Source organism: Schistocerca cancellata, chromosome 3, assembly GCF_023864275.1.
Source record: "Schistocerca cancellata isolate TAMUIC-IGC-003103 chromosome 3, iqSchCanc2.1, whole genome shotgun sequence".
In the NCBI taxonomy this organism is placed as follows: Eukaryota; Metazoa; Arthropoda; class Insecta; order Orthoptera; family Acrididae; genus Schistocerca; species Schistocerca cancellata.
In genome coordinates this window covers 112,467,866-112,490,812 of record NC_064628.1, presented here as the reverse complement: position 1 = coordinate 112,490,812, position 22,947 = coordinate 112,467,866, and positions in this window count along the sequence as shown.

Below are 22,947 nucleotides of genomic sequence, written 5' to 3'. Positions count from 1 at the left end.
CTGGGAACGATGGTCAGCACAACATCGCTTCCAGTGTTAGAATGGTATCCGGACTGTGGACATGTGCGTTAAAAAGAATATTCCTTCCCACTTAACTGTTTGTGGTTACCGTATCCATGTTACGTATAAAGGGCAAGAAGGAACTTGTTTTCTAAGTAACGAAAGCGGTCATCTTAGATCTGATTGCCCGCGCCGTACTACTGTTCTGACGTCGTCTTATCAAAAACGTCTTCCTTTAAAGTTAGCAGACGTAGTAACTTCGCAGTCCGCTGTCAGTCCGCCTCCAGCTTTAAGCGATGTAGGGGCAAGAGTGTATATTTTCACGGAGTGGTGTGAAACAGCGTTTTCAACCTGCCCGTGCCGTGGCGTGTCGTAATAAGAAAAGCGAGGATTCCTCTGCGTCAGGAAGGGAGGACCAGCATTATACCTTATTTTCCCTGCCTCCGGACGTTGGGGAAAGACGGTCGTGATAGCGCTTTTTCCTTAATGTTGTTTTATTGACCTTCCATGTGTTAACGGATGCAGGCCTATACATTTCTAACCCTCAAAGTTAATAGGATACGATCCCAATTACAGCTTGCTGCGTTACGCCAGTTTATTTACGTTTCCCAAGCTGATATCGTGTGTTTACAAGAGGTATTATTTGATGTATTTTGTCTTCCTGGGTATTCTATGTTTTTCAATGTCGCGCCTGAAAATTCTACCGGTATGGCTTTGCTTTATCGAGATGGAATCCCGCTGACGGACTTGGAAACGCTATATGATGGTAGCGGTATAGACTGTAGTTTTCATGATCTCACCTTAATTTGTCTTTATGCTCCATCTGGATCCGGTCGTTCATCCGATCGCGCGCGGTTTTATAAGGAAGAAGTTGTTTATTTACTCCAACGGAACCCACGCAAGGTTTTGTTAGGGGGGGCGATTTTAACTGCGTCTTACGCCGTGTTGATCAAACTCCCAGTTATACGTTTTGTCGTGAAATTAATGTATGGTGACGTCCTTGCATCTCCAGGATGCTTGGGTTTGCAGACATCCTAAATTGGTGCGGTTTACGTTTTTTACAGCCACTTCAAGTAGCCGATTGGACCGCTTTTATTTATCTGCCCCCATACGTAGTCAGCTTCTATCGATTGATATAATTCCTGCCAGTTTCACTGATCACTGTGCTGTTTCAATGACTTTTAACCACGTCCCGCAGCGGGTCCACCTTTCGCGCCCTTTATGGAAGCTAAACACTCTACATCTCATAGACCCCTCTCTGGAAGGCATCTTCGCTGACGTATGGCAGCGGACAACCCAGTCCCAGACGCGTTATTCCTCACTTCTCGAAGGGTGGGTTATCTTTGCTAAACCCCGGATTCGAAATACACTCAAGCATTTTAGCGCTGAAAAGGCGGCTGAAATAAGGCGCACTAGGGAATTTTATTATGCAGTCCTTCGCGATCTTTACGATAATGCTCGTGATGCCCCCTTGAGGGTCGTCGACGTCCACCGTGGGAAGGCAAAACTTCTCCAACTCAAACGTAGGCTCGATGGGGTCCGACTGCGTTCCCGGCCTCGTTCAGTCGTACAGGATGAGTTGACCTCTTTCTATCATCTTCTCCGGCTTCACAAGCGACCTCAAAGGACGTGTCTTTCTTCCATTCGTTATCTAGATGGGCATTCCCAGTCTGATATTATGCGTGAACTTTACCAGTACTATTCCGAGATTTATGCTGAAGTGGATTCAGACGGTCCACCGTCTGTTGATTTCACCTCCCTCCTTGATCGTGTTGTTACACCAGCTCTCCTGGAAGAGTTTTTCTCTGTATTCCATCGCAATGATATACTTGATATTGTGGCTCGTTCTCCCTCCCACAAATCACCTGGCCCCGATGGCCTTCCCAAAGAATTTTATATTCATTTTTGGCTCTTAACAGGAGATAACTTCCATGGTGAATGAAGTGTTCCACGGTGGCCTTCTCCCGCCCAGCTTTAAGGTTGCTAAACTAGTCCTGATTCCCAAAGAGCCGGGACGTTTGCGGGTGGATCAGGTCCGCCCAATAACCTTCTTCAACAATGATTATAAAATAGTGGCGCGAGCAGTCAGTAGCCGACTATCGGTATTGTTGACTACCATCATCGTGACTCATCAAAGTTGTCTTCCGGGTCGTACTCTCCTGACTCCCGTTGCTGAATGTCGAGGCTTAATTTCGATTGCTTCCACCATTCCCGTGCCAAGCGCCTTGCTTTTCATTGATTTTCACCAAGCGTTCTACCGCGTCAACCCTGGATTCCTTATGCGAGTATTGACGACTGTTTGTTTTAACGATGCTGCACGACGGCTGTTTAACTCTCTGATCACTGTTCTTCGGGCATCCATTGACGTAAATGGCCGTCTTACTTCCCCCATCGTGGTGTGTCAGGGCGTCCTTTAAGGGAGTATATTATCTATGTCGCTTTACATGCTGTATCTGGAACCATTACTGCGAACTATAGCTGCTCGTTTGAGTGGCTGGTCGCTGCTGGAAGAAAGGTTTAGCGTTCGTGCATATGATGATGACGTCATGGTTCTCCTCCGTACCCATGATGATATACCACTGTTTTGGATGACTTTTGTCGTCTTACGGGAGAGCGGGTTAATGGCCAGAAATGTCGGTTACTCAATTGGCAAGGATTTGGCGCTGTTGAAATTCCGTGGGCTTCGAAGGTCGCCCGAAATCGATCGTTGGGTGTTATAATGGACAGTTGTCCGCTAAAGATGGCTACGATAAACTGAAAGTCTGTCACGGATAAGATTCAGGGTGCAACATTGAACACGAGCGTCGCTCCCTCCCACTTCTTCATAAGGTTCGGGCGATGGAAACGTATGTGTTAAGTAAGGCTTATTTTATTAGTTCAAATGGCTCTGAGCACTATGGGACTTAACTTCTGAGGTCATCAGTCGCCTAGAACTGAGAACTAATTAAACCTAACTAACCTAAGGACATCACACACATCCATGCCCGAGGCAGGATTCGAATCTGGGACCGTAGCGGTCGCGCGGTTCCAGACTGTAGCATCTACAACCGCTCGGCCACACTGGCCGGTGTTGTAGGACAGAATAACTACAAAAACAATATCAATTTCGAGATGCTAAAGACGATAGCACAGTACAATACCGCAACATCTGTTTGTCATTTATACTGCATATAATATGAGCGCTCAGCTGTCGCACATTAGCAACCAGTAACAATAATAATATTCATAACAATGACCGCATGACCTTCACAACAGAATACGTTGTCCTCAGAACAACATGTATTCAAAGCGACCACCCTGCACGTCCAAACATTACACAACCCACCAGATCATACAGCTCTGGACCCTTTGCAGGTCGTCCTAAGCGATTCGACGTAGATCCCTCAGAGTGGTTGGTCACGTCGTCCTTGAGCAACCCTTTTCAATTTATTCCATGCAGGATCGATAGGGTTTATGTCGGGAGAAGATGCTGGCCACTCTAGTTGAGCGATGTCGTTATCCTGAAGGAAGTCATTGGTTCAAATGGCTCTGAGCACTATGCGACTTAACTTCTGAGGTCATCAGTCGCCTAGAACTGAGAACTAATTAAACCTAACTAACCTAAGGACATCACACACATCCATGCCCGAGGCAGGATTCGAACCTGCGACCGTAGCGGTCGCTCGGCTCCAGATTGTAGCGCCTAAAACCGCACGGCCACTCCGGCCGGCAAGGAAGTCATTCACAAGATGTGTACGATGGGGGCGCGAATTGTCGTCCATGAAGACGAATGCCTCACCAATATGGCTGCACTGTCGGTCGGAGGATGGCATTCAGGTACCGTACAGCCGTTACAGCGCCTTCCATGACCACCAGTGGCGTACGTCGTCCCTACATAATCCCACCCCAAAACAGCAGGAAACCTCCACCTTTCTGCACAAGCTGGACAGTGTGTCTGAGGCGTTCAGCTTGATCGGGTTGCCTCCAAACACATCTCCGACGATTGTCTGGTTGAAGGCATATGCGACACTCATCGCTGAAGAGAACGTGATGCGAAACTGCCTACAGATGGGCCCAACAACATACCGAATGGACCGCTCTGGATTGGCATCACGTTGTCTTCACCGATGAGTGTCGTATATACCGTGCCGTAGTTGCAAAGATGGACCTCGCTATGACGTCGGGAGTTAAGTTTCGCATCATGCCGCCTACTGCGCACAGTTTCAGTCGTAACACGACGTCCTGTGGCTGCACGAAAAGCCTTATTCAACATGGTGGCGTCGTTGTCAGGGTTCCTCCGAGCCCTAGTCCGTAGGTAGCGGATATCCACTACAGTAGCAGCCCTTTTGCGGCCTGAGAGAGGCATGTCACCGACAGTTCCTGTTGTAAGTAGGCTGTTTATGTTTTCTAAGGGGACGTTACATAGGGCGCTCTCTGTATGAAAATCACTGGCTGTGCTGTGTGCAGTCTGTGGCTAGTTTGCATTGTTGTCTGCCATTGTAGTGTTGGGCAGCGGCAGCTGGATGTGAACAGCGCGTAGCGTTGCGCAGTTAGAGGTGAGCCGCCAGCAGTGGTGGATGTGAGGAGAGAGATGGCGGAGTTTTGTAATTACATATATTATGACTTTTGATGATATTAAGGTAAATACACTGTTTGTTCTCTATTAAAATCTTTCATTTGCTAACTATCCCTATCGGTAGTTAGTGCCTTCCGTAGTTTGAATCTTTTATTTAGCTGGCAGTAGTGGCGCTCGCTGTATTGCAGTAGTTCGAGTAAGGAAGATTTTTGGTGAGGTAAGTGATTTGTGAAACGTATACGTTAATGTTAGTCAGGGCCATTCTTTTGTAGGGATTTTTGAAAGTTAGATTGCGTTGCGCTAAAAAATATTGTGTCAGTTTAAGCACAGTCTCGTATACAATTCTTCTAAGGGGACGTTACATATGTCGACCCTTAGCCGAGGATACCTCACTGGAATCTTCTGATTTTTTCTTGTAGTTTGTGTAATTAGTGTAGATTTTGTTTATTGCTAGTGAATGATTGTATTGAGAATCTCCTTTGTAGTTGCAGTTTTTCATTGTTGTACAGTAAAACAGTTGTGGCATGCATGTAGATTTGCAATAAGTATTTCGCAGCTGCGCTTGCAATTAACTAGATATTATTTTCAGTGCTATGTTAATGTATTCCCCTATTTTTGCTCTTCAAATTGTGTTTTTCTGTGTTGTTGTGTGAAATATTGTGACAATAATGGCGTGTGAGAAACGTAATACTAGGCTACAAAGAAAACTGAGAAATGACAGTGAAGACGAAAGTAGTGTGTTAGCGCCACCACATAATGAATTAACTAATGTTCAACATAGTAATTTGATAACTGTGGATAGGGAAATGGAGCGGGCGGCAAACAATGGCGTAGGCAGTGAAACAATTAGTGAACAGGGAAGCATTATCGATCGATCGCTCGGCAACAGCTCGCCTCAGGAATCCGAAATTATAGGACACAATTTTGCAAATACTGTAGATTCAAGTTTTGCGTCCTCACCGTTTTCTCAAATGAGTCAAGACACATTTTCTGCTTGTCAAAATGTGAATGTTGCCGGTGAAAATGCACTGCCAAAAAGCATAGAGAAACATATTCCAGACACTAATACATTATTATTGCAATTAATGCAACAAATGGAACAAAATCAGAGACAAATGGGACAAAGGCTTCAAAAGTGAGACACAATGGAACAACACCAGAGACAAACACAGCAACAGTTAGCCACAATGGAACAACACCAGAGACAAACACAGCAACAGTTAGACGCAATGGAACAAAATCTTCACATCACACTTGAACAAACACGTGAAGATTTAACTACTGAGTTACATAACATTGAATCGAAATGTCAAAAAGTCTGTAATGACGTAAAAACACAAATTTGTGAGCATTTTCAACCTATTTTTTCGCGGCATGAAAATGAATTACAGAATCACGAAGCAGCCATAAAAGAACTGCAAACCATTGTTCATGAAAATCATGAGACCTTGTGGGCTAAAATTGACTCAGTTGCATCCGCCGATTCGGTTACGCAACTTGCAAAAACTCAGGAAAACTTAAAGGACACAGTAGATTCGATTTCAACACAAATGGACACTCTGAAACTTGGTTCAGAAAATCACACTGAGGAAATGTGTTCACTATCGGAGAAAGTAGCCGAAATTTCGGATCAGGTCACTAACTTATCTACAAAGGTAGATGATGATCTGAATGACACAAGACCCATAGCCTTCACTGACACAGAAGAGTATGAACAAATTAGAAAATTCAAACAAAATCAAAATCAAATCAATACACAGTACAAAAGAGAAATCCGGGAACTACAAGATCAGTTGACGCAGGTAATACAAGAATTACATATTTCAGAGGACACTCGCGCTCCAGTACGGGAAGAGGGACATAGAAATACGGAACAACCACAAAATAATAACACAGGACACTTCGGAAATTATGAAAGAAATTGGCAAGGCGCATTGGATTTTGTCATGGAACCGCCGAAACGAAGTAACAATGAGCGATGTGCGACTCGCCGACACGATGATTTCGACTATAAGCTGTTCATTACTACACGTAAATTCAAAACATTTAAGAATTCTGGCAACGACATTCATCCACAAGCATGGCTTCATCAATTTTCTCATTGTTTTCCTCCCAACTGGTCATTGGAGCACAGGTTAGAATTTATGTGTGGCTACTTGGAGAATGAACCAGCTGTAAGAATGCGATCGGTTATTCACGATTGTCACAGTGAAGGAGAATTTTATCATGCCTTCCTCTCAGCATATTGGTCTCAAGCTACACAAGACCGAGTAAAGCATAGCATCATAATGATGAAACATTTCGAACAATCCGAATTTTCCAGTCTTGTGAAATATTTTGAAGACATGTTGCACAAGAATCAGTACCTGTCAAACCCATACAGCTCCTCAGAACTCATCCGCATTTGCTTAATCAAACTGCCTGAACATTTGAGACATATTATTTTAGCAGGACGCTGCAAAGACGACATTGAAGCTTTTCAGGGACTGTTACAAGAACTGTAAATTGACACTGACAATTGCGGAACGCGAAAACAGGAGTACAACAATTACAGGTCACATCTGTCGCAATTCCGCGATGACAAAAACAATATACGACAAGGCTATTCTTATAACGTAAATCGTGACCTATACAGACACCACCCATATGACAATCGTTGGCAGAGTAGTAATAATTACAGGGAAAGATCACCTCTCCGCGGTAATGACTATCACAGAGACAATCAGAGAAACAGACAATATGGGAACCAAAGTAATTATTATCAAGGGAGACAGAATAACTTTAGACGCAATGGTCCAGCGGGCAGTTACGACTCAGGGAGAAATTCTCCACCATGTGACCGACAAGAAAGAAACTATGGAATCTACCAACGTGACGACAGACGATATGATCGTAACGGTAGACCTGAACTGCATCAGAACTGGCGGTATTTAAACAGAGCAGGGCCCTCTCGTCACAGTGAATTTATAGAAGTTAGGTCTCCAAATCCCAATAACGACGCGCGCCAACAGAGAGACAATAGGCAATGACTTATACCGCTGGCAGCCACAAAACGTACTTATGAAACTGACGACGCAGCTGCCGTAGCTAGTAATTACGTAAAAATTGAAGACATTAGGGACATCTTACTCCAGGAACACGACGTAAAACATAACAACATAGCGTATCCTGTGATTCACATTACTGTAAATGACGTAAAATTTACGGCAGTACTTGACTCTGGCAGTCCCATTTCAGTAATTAGTGAAACAGCTTTTAGCAAATGCATTAAATCGAACGATTGCCCCACATTTCCGTTACGTAAGATTAAATTACAAGGTGCAATCTTTGGAAAAAGTGTAGATGTACGCCAACAAACCAACTTAGAATTCTTTTGTCAAAGCCACAGCTTCTCTATGAACTTTCTTATTGTTCCATTATTGTCGACGGAAATTATACTGGGAGTAGACTTTTTAAATGAATACAAAGCAATCTTCAGCTTTCACAATGCTGAAATAAGTTTAGAGAAAGAAGGTAAGTCAATAGCTTTGAAATTTGAAGACTGGCTCTCAAACCATGACGAGGAAATTAATCGGCTTTACCTTCTGTTAGACAACAGTTCGGAATTTTCTATGGAACTAGACACTAACAATCACTCTGCAAGTACTGACAGGGATGATATCGATGGCATATTTGAAATTAATGAGTTAATTCAGAATAAAACTCAAACAATTGAGAATTGTAATGACACTGATAGGCAGGACCTTTTTGAGATTTTATAAGCACATTCCACAATTTTTTACTCACAAAACAGGAACAATCAAGGGATTTCAATACCAATTTCGTGTTCGTGAGCATACTAAATTTTGTGTTAGACCATACGTAATTCCAGCACATTATAGGGACCGCATTAGAACAGAAATACAATCTATGCTTGACGAGGGCATTATTGAGCCTGCAGTAAGCTCATACAACAATCCATTACATGTTGTTGAGAAGAAAAATGGATCGATCAGGCTTGTCTTAGATTCGAGACAAATCAATACTATCATTATTCCTGAAACAGACAGGCCGCAGACGATGGAAGAACTTCTTCAAAATTTTAATGGTGTAAAAGTGTTGTCTTCCATTGTTTCAGTTTCGAAAACTTCCTTTTGGTTTGACACTTCTTCGGCAGCGTTCATTCGCGGGCTAAATTCTATATTATCTGAGTTCTTAAAATGTCACATCACCTTATATGTGGACGATATTCTGATAGCAGAAGCCTCATGGGAACAACACAATCGCATCCTCAACAGCGTGTTACGTATTTTTGCAGAATCTGGAATTACAGTTAACTTGGAAAAGTCTGAATTCGGTAGGTAAAAGGTGAAGTTTTTGGGACATAGTATTTCTTCTGAAGGCATTCAGCCGGATCCTGAAAAGTTAGAAGCAATCAGAGCCAATCCAGTTCCATCCACAAAAAAAACAAGTCCGCAGTTTTCTAGGTCTCGTAAATTTTTACCGTCGTTTTCTGAATATGCAAATTCTTGTTACACCAAAACTTTGTTCTCTCACTGGAAAAGATACTATTTGGAACTGGGACGAAGAAGCACAGTTGGAATTCAATTCTTTGAAAGAAGCGTTACTTCACGCGCCAATACTAGCTCATCCAGATCTGTCACAAGATTTCTGCCTTAGCACGGATTCTTCTAAAGTCGGTCTTGGTGCTCATGTATTTCAAGAAGCCACAGAAAATGACACTACTGTTCAGAAAACTATTGCTTTTGCTAGCCGAGTGCTAACAAAATCTGAAAAAAAATATTCCGTTACTGAATTAGAAGCTTTAGCTATCGTTTGGGCATTTAACAAATTCCGTTTCTTTCTTTCTGGTAAGCACGTAAAAGTATACAGTGATCATCGTGCATTACAATTTCTTATGTCTTCAAAATTAAATCATGACAGGTTAAAACGTTGGGCATTGTTTCTGCAAGAATTCCGCTTAACAATAGTCTACATTCCCGGCAAGGAGAACATTGTTGCGGACGCACTGTCACGCGCACCTGCTGGGCTTGAGAAAAGTAACACAGAAGGCAACCTCGAGAAAATTTCAGTATTCTTTACATTCAGAAAGTCGCCTTTGAAAACTCCATCACCACATCTTTAAAGGGCATTGCTCATGAACAAGATAAAGATCCGATTTGGAAAGACATCAAGAGCAAATGGCATGAAAAGACACACACACAGATTCGGCATTATTATCTGGTGAGAAACAATATACTGTTCAAACGCTGCACTGTTGATGACAAGCTATGGGTACTTTGCATTCCAGACGATTTTGTTAATAAGCTCATTTGGTACATTCATTTCAGCTACGCACACTTTGCTCCACGAAAATGTTATCATATTCTTTGGACGGCTTGTTATTTTAACAATATGGAAAAAAATTCGAAGAGTCTTGTCTATTTGTAAACTTTGTCAAAAGGCGAAACCATCTACTATCTCCCATCGTGCTCCGCTGTTTCCTATAATTCCTTCTAAATTAAAAGAATTTGCTGCTGTTGATCTCTTGGGACCGCTTGTCAGAACATCGAATGGATTTTCGTACGTTCTAGTCGCTGTTGAACTTACTTCAAAATTTGTTTCTTTCCCTCTGTTACGTAAAGCCACTGGATGGTCTGTATCCAACGCCTTTGTTAAAAATTTCTTACGTGAAGTAGGCCACGTTGCTAAAGTCATTTCAGATAACGGACCGCAATTCAGATCTGCTGTTTGGTCACGCATAATTCGGAATAAAATCAAACCTGTTTTTATTTCATTGTACTCACCACATTGTAACCTGTCTGAACGGATTATGAAAGAAATCATTAAGCTTTGCAGACTTTATTGTCACAGAAAGCATCAGCATTGGGACAGATATTTACACTTATTTCAAAATGTACTGAATGAAATGCCTCATGATTCCACTGCTTTACCACCTACTCTTGTACTAAAGAATGAAGAAGCACAGAACAGAATCAGAGAGCTTGTACCTTTCCCAAATACACGTAAACTTCGACACAAAAACATAATTGATTTGGGTCTTAAAAATATAAAATCTGCAGCAGACAAAAGGAGAAAACTACATGGTAAAGCAAATGCAAAGAAATTATATATTGGTCAGAAAGTTCTCATTAAAGCTCATACATTGTCACATAAGAAGAAACACTTGAGTCACAAATTCGTTTTAGTTTACAATGGACCTTACAGAATCCGACGTATCCCACATGATAATTGCTTTGAAGTTGAAACTCTGCATACTAGGAAGAGTAAAGGTTTACACCACATTTCACAAGTGAAACCGTTTATTGAAAGATAATCTGCCTTTTAACTTCGTCTCTGCCATATAACTCTCACTTTACGTTGCTAGTATGCTTTGTCAGACTTAGAATCTGTTAACATGCAACAATGTTGGAAGTTAAATATCAAATCAAGAACCAAGAGAACTTACTTAAACAGAAATTACGAATGCATTGTTATAGTGAACAGACGTCACAGTGTTATTGTGTGTGTACATTCTTGCTTGTTAGTTGCACGATTACGTAACGACTATCAGGCTTACAGACTTAGAACATATACTGCCAATGAGATTTTAATGCAACATTTTGGTTTACTTTAAAATACATTCTGGATTTAAAGTACTTTATGTGAGATACCTGATGAGACAGTGATTAGTTTATGTAACAGCTACACGATTTTATCATGACGCTACTAATGAGTGACAATTCACAATGTTGCTTTTGCAGTGTTTCTGTTTTATGTCTGCACAGTTTTATGTATTATTCTGGAAATTAAAACATGTTTTAGTAGTAACTTTTGTGGTATAGCTACAATGAGACAGCCTTTTCCGTAGCACAACAATACGTTACAGCACAGTAATTTCTTCATCAGAACAATAAGCGTAATAACTAAGATAGCTATACGCAAAGCATTTCACTTTTGTTTATCATGAGGTAAGTACATTGACTTCTGCAGAACTTAGCTTTTGGAGGAAAATAACTACGACACTTCCACAGAGATTATCTTACAGCAAGACGCACATTTAGCGCTACAGGACACGCATTTGAGTGTTTAATTTTGTACTTAAGTCATTTATTTTTAAAGATATTTGAAGTACAATGATACAAAGGTTTTCCGTAATACATTTCATTCCATTCTCGTAACCTGTAACACCTGAGGTTATAATTACATTAATCCTCAGGGGGGTACACACTTACTTTGTGTACCATGTGTGTGGCAAGCACAAGGAGCCCTAGCTAATATGGTATTTGCTTATACAACTTTACACAATGGTACCATATTTCTCTAATACATAAATTACACAGCTATCTGATCATTTAACTGAGAGATAAACATTTTTTTTACTACATCAGTGACAGATGTTTACGTAATTACACCGTTGTATAACTTCACACTTACGAAATTGTATTTTGTCTGTACTTTGTGAACTGTTCATATTTTTTAGTACCATTGTGATACTATGAGAGCTTTGAATAATGTATTTGGTAAGGGAGAATGATTTTAAAGTACGTTTGAGGTAGATGACGCTATTGAAATGAGCAGAGAATATTTTTTATGGTTTGAAATTATTGCAGAAAGCTACGACTTTTTTGAGATTTGACTGAGGTGTTATGATGTTATTTTTACGACGACGATGTGTATTATGCTGTTGAGGTATGTTTATGATCAATAAGCCGATGTTATATGAGGAATTTGATTATGCTACATATTTATGATGATGAAATATTGAAGAATGTCGACGAATATGTATATGTGTAACAAGGTAAGGAATAAGGAGTAGTGGTTAGGCACTCTGATTTGTGAAAAAGGTTGTTGGAAACCAAGAATCGTACTTGTAAGAGTTATGAAATGTGTGTAAATGCGTAAATGTATCACAATGCCGACGAAAATTTTTTGGACACTGTTATATTCATAAGATTTTGTTTCTACACATTTGCAACACAAATTCTCGACCCGTGAAATTTTGTATATGAGACTGTCACTGTAGCGGAAACTGCTATCGTAAATATTTCGGTAAGAAAGGTAAGTGACCATGACGTAATGCGTTGTGAGCAGCCAGGTGTGCCAGCCGCCTTGAGAAAAAGTCATTAGGGTGTGCATTTCAGAGGCACAGGTAGAAAAAAAGAAAGGGGAGGCCATTATCCTCGCTATTGACATTTCATTGTTGAAAGCATACTGTGGAGCTCGTAATTTATGATATTTACTAAAATGCCTAATGAAATGATTAGAAACATTTTACATCTATTGTCTTTGTAGTTGAGAGATTGCTCATTTTGTTTAATATCTGATTTCCAGCTGTGTTGCAGCATTAGTTTTATAATATAAACTTAGATGCATTTGCTAATGTGACACTTTCTGTCAACAGATCTATTAAATAATTATTTTATGATCCACATTCTTCAAAAAAGGAGCTTTTGGAATGGAAAGAACAATAAGAAGGGACTGATAACAATAAATGCATATATAATTTTCTTTTCAAGTACTTGGTAATTTTTTGTAGAATTAGTTTTTGTGGTGCACCACTTTAATTACATAGACATTAAGATGTGAATATACATTTCCCTTGTCTGCATTGTTGTCTTTACTGTAATATTTTTTCTGCTTGAGCTATGTATGTTTAGGTATAAGTTACTGCTGTTTGCCAGGCATAGTGTTACTGAATTTGACTTTGTGTTACTCTTCTAAGCTAGCTTTACTACTGTTTTATTTTTCTTGTTTGCTGCACAGTGCCTTATATTAGTTGTAGTACTGCAATTGCTTTGCCTATTTAAAATTTTTGTCCTTGATGTTTGTGTTAATTGTTTTATGCTGCTCCATTGCCTCGTCCCGTAGTTTATGCATCTGAGCTCAGTAGATATAAGTTAGCTTAAGAGGGGGTAGACTATGTAAGAAACAAACTATGATGAATTGGAAGAAATGCATTAAGAAGCTATAAGAAAATAGTTTGGCCAAAAAAGTAGTGCACAGTGGAGAAAAACTATTTTTGAAAGAGGATATGAAGAAAAAAATATGTTTTAGGGACAACAGGTTTAGGTAGGATTTTCTTGGAAATAAATGTTGAGGTAAGATAATGGTAAATAAATAATGAGGTAAGAAATATGTGAACAGAATACAGAAAGCATGCTTTTGTGTATTTGTTTTCTTCCTGTCTCTGTGTAGTTTCATAGAATTTTTTCTTCTAATATTAAGCTACATTCACTATGATGAGGAATACTGTTCTCCTCAAATATAATTGGCATTAATAATATGTTATTTACCTTGTAAATATGCTTAGACATTATTTATTCTGTTTTGTTTTAATGCTCATGTGTAAAGTTGATGTTTCAAAAGTTATTCTGATCTTTTATGTATTTACTTATGTCATAATTCCTGTAACACTGATGTATATGTTAGTTCGATTCTTTTGTAAAGCCTGTACCACAAATGTTATCTGTATTGTTATGTTCTTTAATGATGTATTTTGTGCCTTTGTTATTGTACTTTTATGTTATAAAATTGTAATTGACTCCAGTTCATCAAATTAAGTAACTTGTAAGTTACATTTCACTGCACACGTTTCTGTTGGTCATACTGTATGCACAATATGTGAGAAGTAGGGACTGTCAGTGTTTGCACGTGTGTTAATAATTCAGCAAGGGACTGGATAACAGCATTGCTGGTTCTAAGGACAATGCCAAAAACTTTGTGAGTGCTCAAGTGGTGGTTATGGACTTGCTATATTTACTGCAAGACTCTTCAATGGTGATTGTGCACCCGCACAGTCACAGCAGATGGCTGCTGGCCATCTCTACAAGGACTACAGTGGGTCTGCATCTCTGATGACCCACCAATACCATCATTTCTACAAGGACTACAGTGGGTCTACACATTTGCTGACTCACCAATACCACAATCTCTACCAGGACTACAGTGGGCCTGTCCACAATTTCTACAAGGACTACAGTGGGTCTACACCTTTGATGACCCACCAATACCATTATTTCTACCAGGACAACAGTGGGTCTGCTCTGTGATGACCTACCTACCAATATTCATTAAAAGTTCGAATGACTGCTGTGGGTTTGCTCTGTTGTGGCCCATTACCTATCAGCATGTCAAGAGTCAGCACTGTCTTTCCGTTGGAAGGACAACACTACTTCTTCAAGACTGCATTAAATTCCACTACTTCCGTGTGCATTTTCTTTTACTGCTCAGACTTTGAAAAAAAAAACCACTGAAATGTGATGAACAATCTGGACTGTCTTTATGGACTGTGAGAAAATTTTAGCTTTTGACCAACATTGTATAAATAAGTGTTTGCATTTGATATCTTTGTTATTGTAATTATCAAAAATTTTTTCAAATCATTATTGGCCACTGCCCAAAACCATTTGTAAAATTTTTTGTGGGGAGCAGGGGGGCTATGTAAGTAGGCTGTTTATGTTTTCTTATTGGCAACGTTACGTAGCGCTCTATATGAAAATCACTGGCTGTGCTGTGTGCTGTCTGTGGCTAGTTTGCATTGTTTTCTGCCATTGTAGTGTTTGGCAGCGGCAGCTGGATGTGAACAGCGCGTAGCGTTGCGCAGTTAGAGGTGAGCCGCCAGCAGTGGGGATGCGAGGAGAGAGATGGCGGAGAATTGAAATTACATATATTATGACTTATGATGATATTAAGGTAAATACATTGTTTGTTCTCTATTAAAATCTTTCATTTGCTAACTATCCCTATCAGTAGTTAGTGCCTTCCGTAGTTTGAATCTTTTATTTAGCTGGCAGTAGTGGCGCTTGCTGTGTTGCAGTAGTTCGAGTAAGGAAGATTTTTGGTGAGGTAAGTGATTTGTGAAACGTATAGGTTCATGTTAGTCAGGGCCATTCTTTTGTAGGGATTTTTGAAAGTCAGATTGCGTTGCGCTAAAAAATATTGTGTCAGTTTAAGCACAGTCTCGTATACAATTCTTCTAAGGGGACGTTACACTGTCCCTCTGCAATTCCATGTCCGAACAACATCGCTTTGGTTCATTCCGAGACGCCTGGACAGTTCCCTTGTTGAGAGACCTTCTTGGCGCAAAGTGACAATGCGGACGCGATCGAACCACGGTATTGACTGTCTAGGCATGGTTGAACTACAGACAATACGAGCTGTGTAACTCCTTCCAGGTGGAATGACTGGAACTGATCGGCTGTCGGACGCCCTCCGTCTAATAGGCGCTGGTCATACAAGGTTGTTTACATCTTTGGGCGGGCTTAGTAATATCTCTCAGCAGTGAAAGAGACTGTACCTGTGATACAATATCCACAGTCAACGTCAATCTTCAGGACTTCTGGGAACCGGGATGATGAAAATTCTTTTCGATGTGTGTATTATGGTGTTCCAGGAGTTGTCTGCCCATAGTCATTTGTGCCGATTACAGCGCCATCTATCATGAAATGGAAGAAATGTTTCAGAGAAAAGTTACTCATTTATTCACGGACAAACCAAATCTGCAATAAGAAAACAGGAGCTCCCATACAAGCCACCCCCACTTCAGCCCCGTGAGTGGCGCAGGGGGGGGGGGAGGGGGGGGTCGAGCGTTATATTAATGGATGTCCCTCTTAGAGGTGTACAACGTTTACTACTTTTCTTTAATCCGATGTGTATTTCTCCAAAACTCCTGAAAAACGTTTTTAAATGCCTCAACCTGTATATTTGTAATATTCTACAGAGACGTTCATTCTCGATAATCGTAAATTCCTCCTGTGGTGCTTAGCTAATGCAGAGCCATAATATGGGATGTGATATTAGACTATTCTTTGGGTGTACCTTTGGCACGAATACACCGAAACTTCATAATAAGTGTATGAATGCATCAACGTTATCAGGCAGATTGCGTGGGTGTCACACTTAGCGGTCATGTTCACTGCTCTTACAGGAAATCCTCAGATTCATCCCACTTTAGTCGCCCAGTGGATCAGTACATCACACGACGATGAATTGTGAGTTAACATGGCCCCCAATGGTTGACTGAAGCAGCCGTCCGTTTTAAGTAATTTGCATCACGTTGATTAATGACTACAATTAGAAAAGTTTGCAACGTAAACCATATATTTTCTATCCAAATCTTTGGGGAATATTAGTTCTTGCAAATTATTTACAAAACTAAGAACCTTATATAATTTCAAATATGCATTCAAATATTGTTTTCCATCGTGAATATATAATTTTTGTCCAAGAAGATTATGAACACTATCCTCCATTTCTGATAAAGATTTTTTGGATATTAAATCAGTTTTCCGGCAAAAGGCCCCACACCCCCTATCCCCAAACATTCCACATTGAGGTGTCGCTGTCTCATTTCAGATTTTTGATGTTTGGTTGAAGGGATCAGAACTCTGTGTTGAGCTGAAGTATTAAATATCCCATGTTGTGAAATTCTAAATTTTTCAAATAACTGTATAGACGATAGATTAATGCGAAAATTAAGAAATCGTATGCGCTTAATTTAACCAAAGAAACATAAAAAGAAACATTGTCATAGTTTCACAATACGATGGGAAATATACAGGGTGAATCACCTAAAACTTGCATCTCAAATACTGCGGAAACGAAAAGAACTGTTCATGTGCAGTTTTCACAAAATCTATTGGTAGTCAAGGGCTCGTATTGTTAGCCAACCAACACGACGTGGTAATACTTAGAAGTGTACTTTTTGTACACACAAACTTTTTTTAAATGTAACAATGCATACTGACATTAACAAACCAAAAGTAGTTCGAATTAAAATGTCATTGCTTATAAAGGCATTCGGACATCTGTACTATGTGACCAGACCAATGCATCCCTGTGTATGACACCTAATCTAAGGTGCTTTACCTCATAACCACTTTGTCTCGATAATCTCGATGTTTTCTGTGATGCAGTCGAGGTCGTTATCTGGGTAAGATACTAGGTCCCCCCCCCCTCACCCCTCTTTGATCTGTCAGTATGTCCGAAAATATCTAGGATGGAGTTGGAGAAGAACTGAACACTATGGAGATGGGCATCTCACCCAAAGGTTCCAAAAACAAGCCTCATATCCACATCACTTTGTGACAGGCCTTCAATTATATCAGGATATCTGTAAGACCTTGCCTGATCATTGCCAAATCCATCCCTTGCCCAATCCAGTAATGAGTGGACAAGTTCAACTGTGCATTCCAGGGATGAAGTCAAGAGTCTTCAGTGATCTGTCGAATAGGGAAATGGCATTCATGCCACTGCACTATGTGACAAGACAAATGTGTCTTTGCTGATGTCACCTAAATTAGTTGACATGCCTCATAAACACTTTAACTCGATAATTATAATATGTTCTGTGATGCAGTCGAAGTTATTATCTGGGTATGATACTAGGTCCCCCCTGCACACACCCTCTTGCGTCTTTCAGTATGTCCGAAAGTACCTTGGTTGGTGGTGGAGACGAACTGAACACGATGGGATTGGGCATCTCATCCAGTGGTTCTACAAACAAGCTACATCTCCACATAATATTGTGATACGCCTTTCGTTATACCATGAAATCTCTAAGCACTTGCTAGCTCGATACTACAGTTATCCTTTGCCTGTTACAGTAGTGAACGGACGGGTTCCACTGCACATCGCAAGGATGATGTCAACAGTCTTCACTCAGCGATCTGTCAGACTAGGACAAAGCGACTTCTTATGTAAACTATTTGGCCTCTGCACTATGTGACAAGACCAATGCGTTCCTGGGGATGTTACCTAATCCGAGTTGCTGTGCCTTATAAGCACTTTGACTCGATAATCTCTATATCTCCTCTGGTGCAGTCGAAGTAGTTAAATGGGTAAGATACTAGGTCTCCACCCCAACCCACCCATTCCACCCCTCCAAGGAACTGGGATCTGTCAGTATGTCCACTTGTGTTTAGGTTGTTGATGGAGATGATCTGAACACTATGGAGATGGGTATCTAACCCGATGGTTCCACAGACATGTTAAATCTCTACATCAGTTTGGGACAGCCCTTTAATTATACCAGGATATCTCTAAGCCTTTGCTAGCGCGTTACGACTGCGATCCTTTGCCCAATCCAGTAGTGAGCGGATAGGTTCCACACCTCATCGCAAGGATGATGTCAACAGTCATAACTCAGTGATCTGACAGACTCGGACAAGGCCACTGCTTTCAAAGGCATACTGACCTCTGCAATGTGGGACAAGACCAATGCGTCCCTGAGGATGTTACCTAATCTTAGCTGCCGTAAGTCATAACGTCTTTGACGCTACTGAGTCATGCGCACCTTCCTCCAATATTTCAACACAGGCTTAATCAGTCTTATATCAAACAGTTAAATATTATATGCGAAGACAGGAAATCACGGGAACAACTGAAAGAGCGCCTCACTTCACTGCAATTTTCTTTTATTGTAACATTTGATAACAGACCAAGAAAATGTCGCGTGTTACATTTGGCAGATAATAGCACTAGAATAATAATAAACGCCTGATTCAGTTTTCTGCACTTTAGTTAAAGTTCAACAGGTGAACACAATTTAAGTTGTCCCATAAATATAAATATGCGCGTAGGCGCGTTAAAGAACTGGTCATGACACAGTCACTTATAACATCAAGGCACATTAAGGTGAATAACAGGGATGTACACCGTCCACAACACCTTATGAGGACAGTTAACCTCCAATAAGCTCCTTTCTTTACAATATGACATTAAGTATAGCTCAATAGTAATAAAAATCAATGCGCATAAGCACTATTAAAAACTGGTGGAGAAACACTAAATTTGAGCCGGCCGTTGTGGCCGAGTGGTTATAAGCGCTTGAGTTAGGAAACGCCCGACCGCTACGGTCGCAGGTTCGAATCCTGCCTGGGGCATGGATGTGTGTGATGTCCTTAGGTTAGTTAGGTTCAAGTAGTTCTAAGTTCTAGGGGACTGATGACCTCAGATGTTATGTCCCTTAGTGCTCAGAGCCATTTGAACCATTTGAACTAAATTGGAAACTGACAAATCTATACTCAGATGAGCTGCACTCCATCTAAAAACCTAAAAATGGCAACTTAACGGCTACCTAGAATAACAAAATTAAGAATAGCATGCTTGTAGATTGACTAGAATAAAGGAATAAATAACACATACACGGCTTCTGACGGCCGACAAACTGTGGTGGGCTATTGAGCAGTGATTAGTTGAAGCTAGCCACAACATACGCTAACCAGGTTAGCGGCGTATATAAAGACAAGTGTCGAGCAAGAACCCTGGTCGGAAGGTAATGGAACCAGTACTAATTTACATGTAATGGAACTAGTACTAATTTACAACTAACTACAGCATTGAAATCAACTGATGACAAGTTACCTATGTGGCGTACGATGGACAGTCAATACACTGAACACTCAGCCGAAACCCAAGTATAATGCTGAGGGGCGAAACGCCCAGCCCAAACATGTTTAGCATAAGCATGTTTAGCACAAACACCTAGTTTGAGAACAAAATATCCATGAAACAACGGGACGATATTGCAGCTTGCAGTACTAATGCTACAGCACGAATATAGTCTTAATCCAAGGCACGACTAAAGCACACTAGCATCACAGTTAAAGTTTCCAAAACAATCAAATCTAGCAGGATTCCCCAACACGGCAGAAGTGCCAACACTTCCCTTCATTCGCCAGAATCAACTAACGCAACATAAATCATTGACACATTTCAGGTAATATTTTAATACAAAGTAATTAAATACCTTTGCTTACCACAAGCCTCAATTAGTTAACAGGTTAGGCCCTGTTGTTGATGCCACGCAAATGAGGTAGCAAGTTAAGTTCTACAATTCTACTTTGCCATTTAACACGCGTCGTGACGAGGAAAGAAAGAATCAGCTAATTAATAGAAAGTCACTACTTAGATTCAGATTTAAAATCAGCAGACAATGGTGAGAGTCAAGTTTACACTCGCAAGCAGCACACGCAGAACACGAGTTTAAGGTGAGCATTGAATATACTGCTCCTTGTTCAATAATTTACACACCTACGAAACAATAATCTTCGTCGATTACTACAAACGCCAGAATGCCCAGTTGCTTGCAAAATGAAGCAAATATTGGTCAAAACGTCTTACTTTACGTCCGATGACTTCCGTAGGTCAGGAGTTTCAACGGACAACCAGGCCTCATCCCCTAGGATCCACCATCAGCAAAACGGCGTGGCCTCCTGTACACACCCAGACGTCCGCAAACACGATAGGCAGACGCCCGCAACAACGCCACAGCGCCCTCTGGCTGGGGTAAGAAAACAGCAGAGCGCGAAGCGCGAATTTCAAAAGAAACGCACTACAGACAAGGAGGAAGCGCAGAGAACCAACCGTGACATCTCGTCACGATTCAGTGATAATCTCGATATCTCGTGGGTGGAAGTGGAAGTCGTTGACTGGATAACATACTAGGTCCTTCCCCAACCCATCCTCTGGTGACTCTCAGTATGTCCGAAAATATCTACGTTGGTCACTGTGAAGAACTGAACACGATGGAGACGGGCATCTCACGAGACGGTTCCTCAAACAAGCTACAACCCCACATCAGATTTTTACTGGCCCTTAATTACACCAGGATATCACTAAGCCCCTGCTAGCTCGTTACCATAGAATCCTTTGCCCAATCCAGTAGTGAGCTGGTGAGCTGACAGGTTCCCCTGCGACTCGCAAGGATGATGTCAACACACACCAATCAGTCATCTGCTAGACTGGGACACATTCCACTGCTTGTAAAGGTATGTACTATGTGATAAGACCTGTGTCTCCCTGTGGGAGATAACTAATTTCAGTTGCAATGACTCGTAGAATCTTTGACCGGATAACCTCTGTATCTTCTGGGATGCAGTCGTGGTCGTTATCTAGATAAGATACTATGCAACTCCCAACCCCTCTGATGTCTGTTAGTATGTCAGAGAGTATCCAGTTTGGAGAAGAAGTGAACACAATAGAGATGGGCATCTCAACCGATAGTTCCACAAACAAGCTACACCTCCACATTAGATTGTGTTGGGATTATAATTATATCAGGGTATCTCTATGCCCTTGCTAGCTAGTTACCACAGCAATCCTTTGCCTAATCCAGTAGTGAGCGGACAGGTATCATTGCACATTGCAAGGATGATATCAACAATTTTCAATCACTGATCTGTTAGACTTGGCCAATACCAGTGCTTATAAAGGCCTCTGGCCTCTGCAATACGTGACAAGACCAATGCATCCCTTTGGACATCACCTAATCTGAGCTTCGGTTCCTCATAACCACTTTCTTTGAATAATCTCTATATCTAATGTGATACAGTCGTAGTCGTGATCGAGATAAGAAACTATGGAACCCCCAAACCCTTTGAGGTCTGTTTGTTTGACAGTAAGTATCCAGATTGGTGGTAGAGAAGAACTGAACATGATGGGCATCTCAGCCGATGGTTCCACAAGCAAGCTACAGCTACACATCAGCTTTTGACTTTGATATACCTTCAATTTTACCAGTTTGTCTCTAAGCCCTGGACAGCTCGTTACCACAGAAATACGTTTACCAATCCAGTAGCAATTGGACAGATTCCACTGTGCATCACTAGAATGATGACAATAGTCTTAAATCAGTGATATGTCACACTATGACAAGGCCACAGCTTCTAAAGGCATTCTGGCCACTGCACTATGTGACAAGACCAATGCGACCCTGAGGATGTCACCTAATCTTAGTTGCTGTGCCTCATAACCTCTTCGTCTCGTTAATCTTTATTTCCTCCCTGATGCAGTCCAAGTCGCTATCAGGGTAAGATAATACTTCCTTCCCACCCCCTCTATGGTCTGTAGGTATGTAAAAAATTATTTAGGTTGGTGATGGACAAGAACTGAACTCGATGGAGATGTGAATCTCACCCGATGGTTCCACAACCAAGCTACATTTCCGCATCAGACTATGACAGCCTTCTAATTATACCCGGTAATCTCAAAACCTTGATAGCTCGTTACCACAGCTATCCTTTGCCCAATGCAGTAGTGAGAGGACAGGTTCCACTGTGCATCACGAAGATGATGTCGTCTCCAATCAGTGATCTGTCATACTAGGAGAATGCCACTGCTTATAAAGTCATTCAGCTATCTGCACTATGTGACAAGACCAATGCGTCCCTGTGGATGTCAACTTATCTAAGATGCTGTGCCTCATATCCCCCTGGTCTCGATAATCTTGATATCTCCTGTGTATTAGTCGAAATCGTTATCTGGGTAATATACTAGAAGATACTAGTACTCTCCCCCCTCCCATCCTCTGGGTATGTCAGTATTTCCTAAGTATCTAGGTTGGTGATAAACTAGAACTGAGCACAGTGGAGATGAACATCTCACCAAATGGTTCTACAAACAAGCTACAT